The sequence below is a fragment of the Schistocerca serialis genome, chromosome 7, assembly GCF_023864345.2.
Source record: "Schistocerca serialis cubense isolate TAMUIC-IGC-003099 chromosome 7, iqSchSeri2.2, whole genome shotgun sequence".
NCBI classification, from domain to species: Eukaryota; Metazoa; Arthropoda; class Insecta; order Orthoptera; family Acrididae; genus Schistocerca; species Schistocerca serialis.
Genome location: NC_064644.1, coordinates 354,613,385 through 354,629,253, shown reverse-complemented (window position 1 = coordinate 354,629,253; position 15,869 = coordinate 354,613,385). Strand labels below are relative to the sequence as shown.

General features: G+C 42.4%; 1 pseudogene; it reads right to left on the bottom strand.

The window, feature by feature from the left end:
• Nucleotides 1-6,266: 6,266 nt before the first annotated feature.
• On the bottom strand, nt 6,267-6,384 carry LOC126413470 (5S ribosomal RNA; annotated as a pseudogene).
• Nucleotides 6,385-15,869: the final 9,485 nt, after the last annotated feature.

Genomic DNA, 15,869 nt, shown 5'->3' with positions numbered 1-15,869 from the left:
CCAATTGATTTTTTTTATAAATACTGAAATCATGATACAGTGTTTTAAATTAACTTTCCAGGTTGCAGAAAAATGGTTCAAATGACTCTGAGCACTATGGGACTTAACAGCTGTGGTCATCAGTCCCCTAGAACTTAGAACTACTTAAACCTAACCAACCTAAGGACATCACACACATCCATGCCCGAGGCAGGATTCGAACCTGCGACCGTAGCAGTCGCTCGGTTCCGGACTGAGCGCCTAGAACCGCTCGGCTACCACGGCCGTCTTTCCAGGTTGCATCTGACTGGCTGTTTATTATTTCTGCCAGAAGAACTCATTTATGTTTTTTTCCCTACCAATACTGCCTAAACTACCTGTATTCCTACCAGTTACTATGTCATTTATGTACTATTTAAACTACAGTAGTTTGGATACAGCGCAACTCAATGTACCACATACCGAAGGCGCAAGTGTCACGTCGAAGCTGTAGCATAATTGTTAGCGTCATTAAATACACGAGACAGGTTACAGGATTTTGTCTAGTTACTCCCGAATTCTTTGCTTCATCTTTTGTTTTTTCAAAGGTCTACGACTTCCTTATTAATTTAATAGAAATATACTCATTTATTATAAATATTCTATATGCTATTCTTGTCGCATAAGCCAATGATTATAATTTTTCGCCAGTGGCCAGAAATCTTAACGTGACTCCCCGTCTATGTCAGAAAATAAACACAACTCACTGACTGGAAGTTATCGCTGTTACGAAACATTGTGAAAAAGATGTATACCGATCTCTCGGTTTTATGAAGTGCCTCATGTTTGTACCTTGGAAGTAATTTTTTTTTCAGTGATGGTTGGTGCTTCGGAAAATTCTCCTCTTCCATTTGAATGAAACTACGAAGTGAATCTCAATCTTGAAACCTAAGTCATGAAGTACGTTACTTCAGGCTGTCGGTAGTCAATGTAACATAAATACATAAATAATATAGACATTATGGATGTGGAAGCTGACATTAGACTGGCTGCATTCAGTCTAAATACGAACGTGTGAGGAGGCTTCCAGTGAGTTAACGAATAACTTCTCTCATATTTCTCCAACATATATACGTATTCGTCTCCAAGCAATTCGCTGTTGAAGACATCGACGATTCCAGAATCTTCTTCGCAGCTTTCTTCTATCTATTTCGGTAATTGCTAACACCGAAAACGCAACTATTGCCCTTGCGTCCTTTTTCGTAAACAAACTACAGATCACAGTGAGAAGTACGTTCCGTGAGATGTAGTAGGTCGTTTCACAGCTTGCAGCAATAGCGATGGAGACCACATCGCCGGCCGCGGTGGTCTAGCGGTTCTCGGCGCTCAGTCCGGAACCGCGGGACTGCTACGGTCGCAGGTTCGAATCCTGCCTCGGGCATGGATGTGTGTTATGTCCTTAGGTTATTTAAGTTTAATTAGTTCTAAGTTCTAGGCGACTGATGACCTCAGAAGTTAAGTCGCATAGTGCTCAGAGCCATTTGAACCATTTGAGACCACATCTGGCGTGCTTCGCAATGAGAAAAACGTCCCGTGTGAGGAAGACATAATCATTGGTTGCCTTTCTCAGTCACATTCGCGAATGGTGCGAAAGGAGGGTCGCTGTAGGTAAACTTCTCTATGAGCTCTAAATTCTCATATTTTTTCGTCGTGGTCTTTCCGCGAGACACAGGTGGGAGGCAGCAATGCGCTATCCGACACTTCTTCGAGCACACGCTTTCGGAATTTCAACAACTAGATTCTCTGTGATAAACAACGCCTCTCTTGTAGTGTGTGAAACTGGAGATCGTTGAATATTTGCGTAACGCTCTCGCATCTACTGAACGATCACGTGACAAAAACATTCCTCTCTTTGCTGGATCTTCTCTCCATCCTCTCATAATCCTACTTAGTGACTGTCCCATGCTGCAAAAAAACAGACAAGCGTTTTGTAAACCACCTCTTTCGTGGACGAATTACATTTCCCTAAGATTCTTTCATTAAATCTGAGCCGAACATTTGCTTTTCTTACAATTAGCTTTTCGTGGTCGCACCGCATTAGGTAGCTTCGGACGTTTACTTCTACGTATTTCACGGTTGTTACAGTGTCCAGTCAGTTTTCACTAAAACAGTAATCGTACAGGTATCTCTTCGCCTCTTTGCCTGCGTATGTTACATTTACTTAAGCTCTCGGGCAACCGTCAGGCCCTGCCCCAATCTTCCATTGTGCATCGCGCTACAGTTTTGTGCTGTTGTTATTTTCCTACTGACAATAGCAACGCCTATCGAAAGCCTCATAGAGCGTGTGACAGGTGTGTTTCTATACGCGAAAGAAGACGTCAACTCAAGTTTCACGTCAGTCGCATATGAGTGGTGCCAATAGTGCCACTACGAGAATGCAAATCAGGTTTTCTTTAAATATTCGCTGCAACGGTCGTGAGCGTTAGTTACCTTAAAGATTGGACATTGCGAGTTTATGTTAATAAAGAATGGCCTTAAGACGACACAAGACCCCATTATCTATACATCATTGCGTTTTAACGAGAGCGTGTAACAGGGCTACGAGAAGATGGATCTTCCTTCTGGATACTGCAGAAAGACTTGGCAAGACTGTAGCCACTGTATATGATTGCTGGCAGCGGTAGACCGGGCTACTGTCGGCCACTATCGAGAGAGAAGACCATTCTGTTCGGCGTAAAGCTGAGGCGCACCGTCCTGCACCTGCAGCAGGAGTTTAAGCAGCAGTTGGCAGCACAGCGATACAACGAGGTGTTACAAATCGGTTACTTGAAGAACATCTCCGAGCCAGATGCCATGTAGCGTGCGTTCCACTAACCCCACATCACCGCCTTTGCGACCTCAGTGGTGTCTAGCGAGAGCTCACTAGAGGGCATGATGGAGGTCTGCTGTTTTTTATGACCAAAGCTGGTTGTGCCTCGGTGCCAGTGATGGCTGTGTGGTAGCTGGGAGGAGACCAATTGAGGTGCTGCAGTCAACCTTCCCGCACGTTAGACACACGGGACCCATACCTGAAGTTGTGGTCTGGGATGCGATTTCGTTTGACAGCAGAAGCATTTTATACTTATCCCATTCACCCTCACTGCAAATTTGTACGACAACGCGGTAATTCGATCTGTTGTGCTGCCATTCAAGGCATTCCATGAGGTGTTTCAGGAAAGGGCAACACTCGTCCACATACGGCTGTTTAATCCCAAAACGCTCCACAGAGAGTCGGTATGTGTATTGAACGACCAAGTGCAACAGGAATGAAACTCCATGCCACAAACTAACATCCGGCACCTGCAGAACACAATCTATACACGCTAGCATTCTTGTATTCAACATTCTGGCGGTTACAACCGTTATTGATGTACCAGCGTTTCCCATTTACAATTGATTATCTCGCACGTACATTAATCTGCGATCTTGCAATATTAATCACTTAAGCATGTTACCTAGAAAATTCTATTCGCGAAATTTCACTACTCTACATTAATTACTTTTAGGTGCAGCGATATTTTATATCGGTACATACGCAGTAATGGCGCAATAAGATAGGGGAAGCAGCAGAAGAACTGCTAAAAGATATTTTGCAAGGAATTGTTAAGTGGTTTCCTGAAAAGGGACTGTACCTAAATATTGAAAACACAGACTACATTCATTTCTGCACAACAAATAAAATCATACCAACAATTGATGTAGAACATGAGCAGGAGTCAGGAAATGCGAGAGCATGGTCCAATTTTTTGTGTGTACAAATTGATGAAAACTTGAACTGGAAGAAGCATATTACTGACCTTCTCAAACAATTATGTACATCTACTTTTCTTCTTATTATAATTGCTGACTTTGGAAACAAGCGTATTAATTTCCTGGCATATTTTGCATATTTCCAGTCAATAATAGCTTACAGAATAGTTTTCTGTGGTAAGTCATCACCTAGAAAAAAAATATTATTCGCACAAAAGCGAAAAATAACAATAATATGTTTAAGTAACCCACGGAAATCATTGAGATACGTTTCCAAGAAGCAAGCAAATACTGTGCAGTGGACGCTTACTAAATTGTACTCGTCTGCACGCTTAACAGCCAGTTCTCTTCCACATTCCAGCGCCGGCATTTATACGAGTTTACCGATTATCGAACCAGATTTGTCATTGCACTGAGGACTTTTAAAAGATAAAACTCATTAATTCTTTTAATGGGACGAACAATTGATCCAGAGGTTATTTCCGCAGTTCCCCAGAATTGTATTAGTTATTATGTTATATAGATCATTTGAACGTTCTTTTTTTTACCGAAATGATGTGGCACGAGTCACTTTACAGGATATATATAGTATATATATATTACCGCTAAAAACTTACCTGAAACTGCCTCGGCCCCACTTCGCGACCGCGATGCGGCAACCACGAGTGCTGCACTGGAAGTCTCCAGTTCCAGCAGGAAAAAAATCGTCGACACTGCGGCCATTGTGGCACCCTAACAAACGAACACTATGGAAACGACTAGTAGTAACACGCTATAACTTGAGATCGGACCAGCCCGTTACAACTTCTGCAGAAAATCAAGCGAAAAACATTGCGTGCGAGCAGAGCAGTGGATGACAGAAGCTGCCTAAGAGGCCAGCAGGACCACGATGGCCACGAATAATATGGAGGAAGACCTCCTTTCGGATCTGGAAGGAATTCTGTACTGTCTGGAGATCGTTACTAGTGGTACATTCAATTTAACCTCAAAACGTAAAGCCCAACACTTAAAGCGCGTTCTTTTGGAAACATTATTTTTCAAATTGGTGGCAAATATAACTTGAGAATGGCAAATACTATTAGCGTACACGGCCGTTCTGCTATACCTTCAGAAGTCGACGCACCCTTTTGTCTCCGTTGTGTGGGCGAAGAATATGACATTTATTTCAACACGTCACAATTTTGTTAGAACTTAACATTTTTCACTTATCGTATCAATTCTGATAGAAAATATGTCGAAAGTGACTTACAAAAATTATTTTGCTATAGGTCCAACAGGAGAGGAACGCGAATTGCCGCAGATGACCAATGTTCCGGCTGCAAAGGGGCCCTGCTACCTAGCGCAGCAGTTAAAGGGAGCATCCCACGTGAAAACGAAAATAATTTATAAAGGACAGCAGTGTAAAGAATAAAACTATATCATCCGATGTAGCAATATTTTTTAATTTTACTTGAATCATCACGAAAATCACGTATTTTTCTTGCGTTCGAGAGTGTTACCCGCTTAAAAGGATGTTTTGTTTACTAAATGATACCAGAATTTGATGATGAAGTAAGGGAACTTCATGTGTTCTGGGTTCACATACATACTCCAGAAGTTACATTACGGTGTTTAGTGGGGCGAATCTCCAGTACCACTACCATTTTCCCTATTCTCTCGTCTATCCCCGTATGGTGTGTGGGAATTTCTGTGATTACATGGCCGTGGCTGTTTCGTGAGACGTATGTGAGAGGAAACAATATTATTTTGTCCTATGTTTCGAATGAACGTTCTCGGAATATCAGTAACAGCCCATTCAGTGGCACACGTAATTGGTCTCTCTTGTAGCGACTCCTATTGGGATTTTTTTAACATCTCGGTAACGGTCTTGAGCCAAGTAAAAGATTCCATGAAGGAACGTGCCGTTCTTCAGTGGATCTTCTGTATCTGTTCTGCGAATCCTTCTCATTAAAGGTTCCAGACTTACAAACGATGTTGAAGACTCGGTCGAAAAGTATTCTGTAAAGCACTTCCTTCAGGGATGTATTACATTTCCTTAAGATTCTCCCAATGAAACTCAGTCTGACATCTGCTTTTCCTACAGTTTGTTTTATGTTGTCATTCCCCTTTAGGTCGCTCCAGACGTTCACTCCTGGGTATCTCACGGCAGTCTCTGTTTCCAGTGAGTTTTTAACCTAATTGAACGGTAATGGATCCCTTCACCTGTTTACGCGTAATATTATTTTACGTTCAGTGGCAACTGCGACTCCCTGTACCGGATGCCGATTATCTGCGTCACTGCGTTACAGCGTCCATATAGCCAAAAGTAAACTCCGTCCGAACAGGCCTTGGAAGGCCCAACGGTACTGACCGGCCGCCGTGCCATCCTCAGGCGACAGGCGTCACTGGATGCGGATATGGAGGGGCATGTGGTCAGCACACCGCTCTCCCGGCCGTATGTCAGTTTACGAGACCGGAACCGCTACTTCTCAATCAAGTAACTTCTCAGTTTGCCTCACAAGGGCTGAGTGCACGCCGCTTGCCAACAGCGCTCGGGAGACCGGATGGTCACCCATCCAAGTGCTAGCCCATCCCGACAGCGCTTAACTTCGGTGATCTGACGGGATCCGGTGCTACCACTGCGGCAAGGCCGTTGGCATAGCCAAAAGTATTGCCTGCAATAACCTTATGGAGTTCCCTCCGTTATTGGCAAGTTCATTCATACACAGGACGAACCAGGTCATCACCGACAAATTTTCGGAGGTTGTTCAGGGATATTTTCAGAGTATTTTGGTACAAGAGACCCGTAGTCTCCAGTTGCTCGTTACTGAGTAATTGGATTCCATTTGATTCATTACCCCTTGTATTGGTATTGCATTGAAAATACGTGTATTCGTACAACATTGGATAAGTCGACGGTAGGCGCTGCGTGTCTCAGGAAATAAACACTCTCCGTTCACTCACGGTACTTTCTGTTGCCATCAATATGGTCTACTTCAGTCTTGGGCCTCTTCGATGGGAAATATTTGGTCACTCACTGTCAGCCCATCAGCGCGGACTTGACTCCCTCTGAGTTTCATCTCTGCTCGTATCAACCTCTAGCAGTGAAGACAACATTTTGGCACCAACAATGGTCAGCACACTAGCGTAGAGAATTTGCGGAAAGCACAAGTGACTGCTTTCTATGAGTAAGTTAAGGCAAAGTTGGTACAACGCCACAGCAAATGTAAGTCCCAATGGTGGATGTACTGGGTGATCAGTAACAGTCTAAAAACTTGTAAGAGTGTTGCTGAGTAGCGTCCTGAGAAACAACAGTTAAGAGAAGAACTCAGTACTTTGTGCCGTTCCCGAGTTAATTAGCACTTACGTTAGCCAATCAGGCCGTTGCGAGCGAAATGCAACTGTCTGCCAGATACATTTTGTGTCAGTTAATGAACTTTGATTCCGTAAACAAAGGTTGTGCAGAGCGTCTGTAGATTAATTAAGAAAGAATTTGAAACCAGCAATCAGTGGCTATCTCACTAGTTTTTTATTATTCTTGTCTATCCAGATGTCAGCTATAGGGAGCTGTCTGGAGTGCATTTGAGTGAGTTACCGTCCTATAAACTTGTAGAAGTACATGACACCATTAGAGTTTAGTGGATTACAGACAGACAGACATGGTGACATTTACTGATGCGGGTCTGATAGATGTTAACTCACTCAAACGCTCTGAAGGTGGCTATTTATAGCTGAAATATGGATATGCAAGAATAATAAAAAGTAGCGGGACTGCGATTGGTTGTTCTCGTAGTGCAGATGACAGTGCACGAGACTGCTCAGCCTTTGGCGCTGGTTCGATCTTTACTCTCGTCCCCTGTCTAATTTGTGTGTTCGGTTTTAGGAAACTAAGCGAAGAACACCTTGGACGACACCGTCTCTGCGGGCTTCTTGTACTTGTGCACGCAATAGCTTGGTTGGCTAACTTAGGGGGTAATTAACTCGGAAACGAAGCAACGTACCCTGTAACACTCTTACAAGCTTTTCAGACTGTTTCTGACCACCCTGTATAGACAAGTAGCTGGAAGGTGAAGCTAAGCGTCGTAAACAGAACATTTTTAATTTTCACTTCGATTTCCATTTCGTGACCGATCAGACTTGAATAAACGAGTAGCTCTTGTACATAATCACTCTATAACGAGCCACTGTAGACCACAGGTCCCTTACACCAAAAGGCTCGCGAAATATCCCTGAACAGCCTGAGAAATTTTGTCGGTATTGTTCCTGGTCACCCTACTTAGTATAAATAGTAATGGCACTATAGAGTCCGTTGATGTACTCTAGAATTTAGGTTCATATCTGCAGATTATGTCCCGTTAAGAGTACGTTATTAACTTCTATCTCTTGGAAAGTCCTGAAACCAGTTACAAATCCGATACTCAGTAAACTCGAATTTTGTTCACTGCAGAACTGCATCGAATGCTTTCCAGAACTTGAGGAAAATGTCATCAGCCTGGGCTCCATCGTCCGTGTCGCCCAAGATTTCATGGACGAACAAAGTGACTAGCGTCTTGCAGGATCTCTGTTTCTGGAATCCTCGTTGGTTTTTGTAGAGATTTTCGTTATCCGGTCCCGACATAATGCTTGGTTCCATTTACTGATCCTACGACCTACGAGAGGACCAACAAATGCTTGCACATAATCTCTGTAGAATCTCGCAGGCATCTCACCCGATCCCGATGAATCTCCATTATTGACCGAATTTAGTTGATTCTCTACTCCGGGATCACTTATGTAAATACATATCGGTGTCCATGAGGTTGTCGAAAGGAGGGACCGCAGTGGCCAATCAGTTCTAGGCGCTTCAGTCCGGAACCGCGTTGCTGCTACGGTCGGAGTCTTGAATCCTGCCTCGGGCATGGATGTGTGTGATGTTTTTAGGTTAGTTAGGTTTAAGTAGTTCTAAGTCTAGGGTACTGATGACCTCAGATATTAAGTCCCATAGTGCTTAGAGCCATTCGAGGGACCGTACAGCGATGCCAGAAGTGAAGCAACACTTACCACTCTTGGTCGCTTCCATTTGGTTGGTACAGAACACGAGACAAAATGAGATAAACACCTGGAGCAGTGCAGTACTGACGTCACAGTACCTGCAAGTGCGAGGAAGGCAGCTGGCGGCCGCAGTAGGGGCAGGCGGACGCCGCCGTCCACGGGTTGCCGCTCATGTCGGTGCGCCGCTGCCGATGGCCTCACGTCCAGTGAGGACCGCCGTCTGGTCCCTGCAACACAGCGTTGGTACACGGTTTACAGAAAATCATCGTACCCTCCATCTCAGTACACTTGGGAATGTAGGGGCTCCTGCAAAATTAATTTCAGCATATCACACTGCTAGTATCTTTGGTATGCAATAAAGAACACATAGTATATTTATGTACGTTTGGCATTGCGTCAGCTGTTGGGGGCAATCTGAAGTGTTTTATTATTCTTAAAGAATCCGTTTCCACAAACTGCTTCTACATCTGTTTTTTACTGCCGGTTTCTGTTATGATGACGACGAACGAATCGTCGCCAGTGTGAATGACTGGTGGCCAATGTTAAATAGAAACATACAAATATCTTCTTTGCGTATAGAGCAGGTTTTTCAGTGAAGCTGGTTGCTTGGTCTGGGTCCAAAACGACTAAAATAAATATAAGTCGTTATATATATATATTTTGCACTTAACTTGTGGTACAGGAGTTTTCATAGGCAGGAGGAATATAATTACAAACAGGGAGCTATAGAGGCATCACATAGACCATACTTTAACTGAGCGCATTGTTAGAGGTTGCATCCTATCAGCTGCAAGCTATACTACTTTCTTACTTGACGTCAGCAAGAGTGGCCGTGCGCATGCTAGAGACTTGTTGCAAGCCGCGGAGCGGCGCTAGTCTCGACTCGCGGGTCCAGTGATACTAGGACGGACCGCGGTCGATAACTGCAACCCCTAACAAGTGTGGTATCGATCGTTGATTCCACAGTTTCGACAAATATGTGCTGTCATCATCAGATTTGCAAGTTTAATAAACAAACATTCAAAGTCAAGGTGGCTAATACATATATCATTTCACATAAACGCTGTACACGTAACTGAAGCTTTAGAACGTACCTTGCACCATATTAACAGAAGTTCATGATCTTTAGAAACTTGCAAGCCAAACCACGTAGAGATGCTGCTTCACTTTACAATAAGAAGTTGCAAGGAACATCTGCATGTCAGACATAAAACGACACAAATATAAAACGTAAATCATGTTGTGTTAACGTCCTAGCTCACTCGCTCACCTAACACCACAATAGCGACTCAACTAGTACGGTATTTGCACAGATCAATCTGTATACAGTGGCACTGTACACATTTGTATACATCTGTATACATTGTATGTACAGTTCAAAATGGTTCAAATGGCTCTGAGCACTATGGGACTCAACTGCTGAGGTCATTAGTCCCCTAGAACTTAGAACTAGTTAAACCTAACTAACCTAAGGACATCACAAACATCCATGCCCGAGGCAGGATTTGAACCTGCGACCGTAGCGGCCTTGCGGTTCCAGACTGCAGCGCCTTTAACCGCACGGCCACTTCGGCCGGCGTGTATGTACAGTACTCGCATAAATTTCCAACTACAGATGCCAAAACACAAATTGTTTCTTAACTCAGATCTCATTAAGATTATTTTTTAAAGCATTAGGTAACATTTTTAAAATACAAATTAACGATAAATTACGTTCTGAAAATATGCATTAATTCTTTGAAAAGCAAATTTACAATCAAAATATAGTTCAGATTATTAATGTCTACACAGTACGTGCGTCAGCACTAATTGACAGAATAAATGTAATTTTAATTGCTCTGGAGTGAATAAAGATTTAATATCGTCGCAAATCTAGTTTTAAATTTATACAAGTACGTATCGATTGTCGAATACCTCAATGTAAACAACTGCTTGTAGTCTCAGTCATGCAAATATCGTACTGGCTCAGTGACCAGTGTGGTCACTGAGCTAGGACGTCAATACAACATGATTTGCGTTTTATATTTGTAGCATTTTCATTTTCACATTCTAATGTTCCTTGCCACCTCTTATTGTAAAGTGACGAAACATCAGTATGTGGCTTACAAGTCTCTAAAGATCACGACATTCTATTAATACGTTCTAATGCTTCAGTTATGTATACACTGTTTCTGTGAAATCTTATATGTATTAGTCACCTTGATTTGGATCCGATGGTGACACCACAGATCTATCGGAAATAGTAATCAATAAAAAGACACAGAAGAGATCTTGGCGAATCCGTTTTTTATAAGAATTACATAATATTATGGCTACTGTCCGCCGCAAGACAGGATGACATCTCGTGGTGGTGTGGATATGTTACACCGTAACAGCAGTATACACTGTTCGGTGACATCAACGAGACCACCTGTCAATAGCCTGAACACCCAAATTTTTCAGTGCGGAGGCGCAGGAAGAGAGTCAGTGAGTTTCTGAAGGTATCGAGAGGCACGTGGAGCCATGCCGACTGCAGTGCCGTGGCCAACCGAGCTAGGTGTCTCGGTTGAGGATCCATGACGCGAACAGATTGATCAAGATGGTCCCACAGTTTCATGGATGGCCTAAACTGTGGGCAGTTACGTGGACAGGAGAGTATGTGAAATTCATTCAGGTCCTATTCGGAACACGCACGAGGTGTGTGACGTGCGAGGTGAGTGGCGTGCGAGATTTGTGACGTGCAACATATGTGAAACCTTGAATTGTCCTCTTGTTAGATGTCATCGTGTCAAAAAAACAAATTGCATTTAGGGGTGGACATAGCCCCCAAGGATGCTCATTCTGCCTCCCAGAATGATGAGATCACCCATGGAACACCACGAAAACATTCCCCAGATCATAACACTCACTTTTTTGGCCTGGAACCTTGGGACGATTGCAGTAAGTGGACGTTCATGCTACCTTTGTGACCTTCGTTGACCCTAAAAGACCTTACTGTTGCACATCATTGGATTCACATCGATAGCCGGTATCAGAAAACGAGTATCAAACTATAGCATCCCATTAATAAAAAGGAAGTTGACCACATCTCTGAAGCGACCCCAAGTAGCAACAAAAACCCAACGTCGTAGTATGGCCCACGTTGTCCCATGCAACATTTGTCACAGAAACTTTTCAGCTCCTATCATACTTTCGGAGTTATTTTTGGTGGCAATAGTTAGTGACTCATCCTGTAGAGACGCCGTGGGTCGAAGACAGGCAGCACCAACTGGACGAGTGCACACATCTCTGACTGGTTGAGCCCGTTGCAAAGTTAAGAGTTTTACTGAAATGTGCCAATCTTGCTATGGGCGCTCCTGACTCCTTGCTCGCCAATCGAATGCACAACGCCTGTAAGGGAGAAGAGGTACGCCATCCCGAGTAACGAAAGAATCGCCCCTCCATCTGTATAAAACTGATTGTGGAAGTGGCTTGAAACATCAGAAAAAATTAAAAAAAAGACATCACTGATGTGATATGGGTTCATGATGAGCATGGAGCAGGAGGGAGTACATTCTGAAAGTTTCACTGGAAAAGCACATTGAGAAAGACTCAGAAAGAAATGAGCAGTTATAGCAACGGAGTTCATAGAGAAGAAATGAGAAAAACTGAAAGATGATCTACCATTAAGGAATAATGTGGTTCATACCTCCAGTACCGTGTGCATAGTGTAGTACATCTGCATGTGATCTGTCTATAAGAATATTCCTGACAATGTTAACAATATAAAGGCCAACATAATACACTGAACACCTACATTATATAATACTGCGTGAAGCATTTCGGTGAATAATCAACTATTGTATGCGTAAGTGATAAGTAAACGACCTGCTACTATCAATCCTATATTTCTACTTTCCAGCACACATTTCAGATAAGTACATGCATGCAACACATGTGACTGACGTATCGTAATACAAAAATACAGACGTCGTTAGGATGCTGCATGTACGTTTTTAAATTTATAATATTAAATCTCGAATTTCATTCAATGCAGACTCCAATACGACTTATCAGTACTAATGCTTTTTCTTTTACACTTAATGGCGCAACTATACATCATCCACAAATTATTTATGAAATAAAGTTATCTATTAACTTCATTTTTACGGCTTAGTCATTCATAGAAACTGAGACAACTAAGTGTACTCATTTCACACATGAAAGCCTCGTAGCCTAGTGCTGCTTAAGATGAACAAATTGTTAAAGATTTTATCTAGAGCCTAGTCCAGATTCCAAGTTAGTAAGCATCTCTCATTTCACTTCCTATGAGTCAATAGTAATATGCGATATGCAGCAGCAATAACTCACATATAGTTATTTTTAATGTAATTATACACCAAGTAGCGCTGCGTAGTTTGACCTTAACTACATCGCTGACTTCTGGTAATAATACATACAACTTTTCTTTACACAAGTATCTCCCTAAGCAAACAGTTAAATATTTATGCAAGCTAAACGACTGCAAAGTTTATTTTACTTGCAGTAGGCCGAAATAGTCATAATAAGCGCAGGCTTTCCTCCTTTTGTCGTATTTTATGATAACATAAGACAAGCACCAAATTCACCCCCGAGTCATCGATATAATTTTAGTCTTGTCTCTCTTGTTTCGCAGCATCGCGAAATAACCAATGTAGAGAAACGAAATTTCGGGAATACATTTTTCTAGGTAATAAAAAAAATGGCTCTGAGCACTATGGGACTCAATTTCTGTGGTCATCAGTCCCCTAGAACTTAGAACTACTTAAACCTAACTAACCTAAGGACTTCACAATAAAGGATGACAGCCAAAAACAGTCGCAGGATAGAATTTTTTTATTAAAATTCTTGACCAAGGTTTCGGTACATATAAATATACCTTCATCAGAAGTAAAACTTCTAATATTACATCATGCACTGGACAATAATAAAACAATTATGCCAAAAGGCGTCGTCAGTAATTAAAATATCATCTCCATTTGTACAACATGTGTAATGGGCACAGGATCAAAGCGAACAGTTTAACACCGTTCATAGGCGAAGTAACGGTGTTAAACTGTTCGCTTTGATCCTGTGCCCATTACACATGTTGTACAAATGGAGATGATATTTTAATTACTGACGACGCCTTTTGGCATAATTGTTTTATTATTGTCCAGTGCATGATGTAATATTAGAAGTTTTACTTCTGATGAAGGTATATTTATATGTACCGAAACCTTGGTCAAGAATTTTAATAAAAAAATTCTATCCTGCAACTGTTTTTGGCTGTCATCCTTTATTGTGAAGAATTTTAACAGTTGCTGCTGCAGCCATGTTTAAAATCTTGTAACCTAAGGACATCACACATATCCATGCCCGAGGCAGGATTCGAACCTGCGACCGTAGCTCTAGGTAATATATTTAAGTGATTAACACAACCAGATCACAGGTTAATGTAAGCTCGAGGCAAGCCATTGTAAATGTGATATTCTGGTGCATTAATAACTGGTGTAATCACCATAATGATGAATGCAACCATGCAACCGTGCACGCATTGTGTTGTAATGTGCCGGAAGCAGGTTATGGGACGGAGTTCCATGTCTGTTTCACTTGTTCAGTCAATACAGGGACGGCTAATGCTGATTGTGGATGATCCTGGAGGTGTCGTCTTATGATATTCCATACGTGCTCGAATGGACACAGATCTGGTAATGGAACAGACCAAGGCAACATGTCGACACTATGTAGAGCATGCTGGGTTACGACTGTGGTATGTGAACGAGCGTTCTCCTATTCAAAAACACCCCCTGGAATGCTGTTCATAGATTGCAGCAGGACGTGTCGAATCACCAGATTGACCTACAAATTAGCACTCGGTCGTGGGATAGCCATGAGAGCGCTCTTGTACCCCAGATCCCTACACCAGGTGTACGCCCAGTGTGTCTAGCACGCAGACAGGTGGAGTGCAGGCAGTCAACTGGCCATCTCTGGAACCGAGAGAGAACCAGCCTTCATCAGAAAATACAACAGACCTCCGCCCTGTCCTCCCAACCAGCTGTCGCGCGGAGTGGCCGCGTGGTTAGAATTGCGCGGCCCCACCCGCCAGAGGTTCGAGTGCTCCTTCGGCGATGGTTGTGTGTGTGTTATGTTCCTAGCATGAGTTAGTTCAAGTACTGCGTAAGTCTAGGGACCGATGACCTATGCAGTTTGGTCTCTTAGGAATTCACACACATTTTTTTTTTCCCAATCAGCTCTCGCTTGAAACCACTGACGTTGCAAATGCCGGTGTTTTGTGATCAGTGTTTAATATTTCTTAAATTTAAAGAACCTCTCTCACACCGGCCTGATATAGCTTCACTGATCAGGATAGTAAAAACATGCGTATATTAAGGGAATTTTCATTGACAAAGCAGGCTTATCACATTCACACAGTTCAATACTGTTCTGTCCTGATTAAATTAAGCTTAACTTAAATTCCATAAGGCAGTGAAGCAATTTCGAAGTCTCGGTGCGACGAAAATTGTGAGTCGATCTCCTGGAAACATTTGTAATAGTTATTAACTTTCGGTGATCACATGGGGAAGACCGGAGATCTGCTGGTAAGACCGTGTTAGCCTATTTATTTGAAGTAACTGGATATCTTGAGCATTCAAAACAGCAGGCTCGTCCAGTGTAAATCAGACGTTCCCCACTGATCCCGTGCAACACAGCGTAGTAAGCAGACACTGTCAATAACAATAATCCGTTAAATAATACGCGAACACACTTACTTTAGTTTAGTTCATGTATTAAACTCCTTCCCATACAGAATCTCATCAAGATGGCGACTCGCTCAACAATACATACATATAGATCCTTCTTTTACGACTAATCGGCAAGAAGTTTTTTATTCTTTTCATAAGAGAAAACATAGATAGCAGAGAAGCTATTCCATGGAGTAAATGGACGCTCCAAGGAATAATTGGGCTTGAAACTACTTTGCATTGATAATCGGTAAGATAAGAAGAGATATTTCGAGATATGTACTGAGTTATATAATTTCTAAAATTTCTGAAAATATCGTGGAGAGACCGCTGCAAGAGACATTACAAGTGAAATGTACGTTATAGGGTGTCTGCATCGGAGCTATCCTT